The following is a 490-nucleotide window of genomic DNA, read 5'->3' as shown; positions in this document are numbered from 1 at the left end:
TGGGTTGCCACTTTGTGCATGCCACTGGACCCCCCATGGCTGGTGAGGGTCAAAAGGAAAAACAGCCAGTCCTGGAGTATTTCCCAGTTGTTAACATTTCATCCTACTTTCAATCTTTGCTTCATGTTTTGTTAAATTTTCTGCTGGGTCCTGTGCAAGGAGGTGAACTGTTTTTTCAGAAGGAAGAGATGATCCGAATGTGGAAATAGGGCATTCACTGTAGAGCATTTCTCCAGTTGATTCTATGTGTTCTGACTATTATAGAGCATAAAGGTAGAGAGGAATGGAACTACAATTGGTCACAGTCATACTGTGGAGAGATAAGTTCATTGTGTTGGAATTACTGTTAAGTCTATGAGACAGGATGCAGTCTGTGAGGAAGTGAATGTAGACAGTGAAGGGATAAGGCTGATGGCGAACCCCTAGAGTAGACCATAGTAGACCACAAAACTTGTCTCAAATCCCCATGAAATGTCAGTTCCCCAGGACT

This window comes from Trichechus manatus, unplaced genomic scaffold (genome assembly GCF_000243295.1).
Source record: "Trichechus manatus latirostris isolate Lorelei unplaced genomic scaffold, TriManLat1.0 scaffold01025, whole genome shotgun sequence".
Classification (NCBI taxonomy): domain Eukaryota; kingdom Metazoa; phylum Chordata; class Mammalia; order Sirenia; family Trichechidae; genus Trichechus; species Trichechus manatus.
This window is presented reverse-complemented; position numbering follows the sequence as displayed.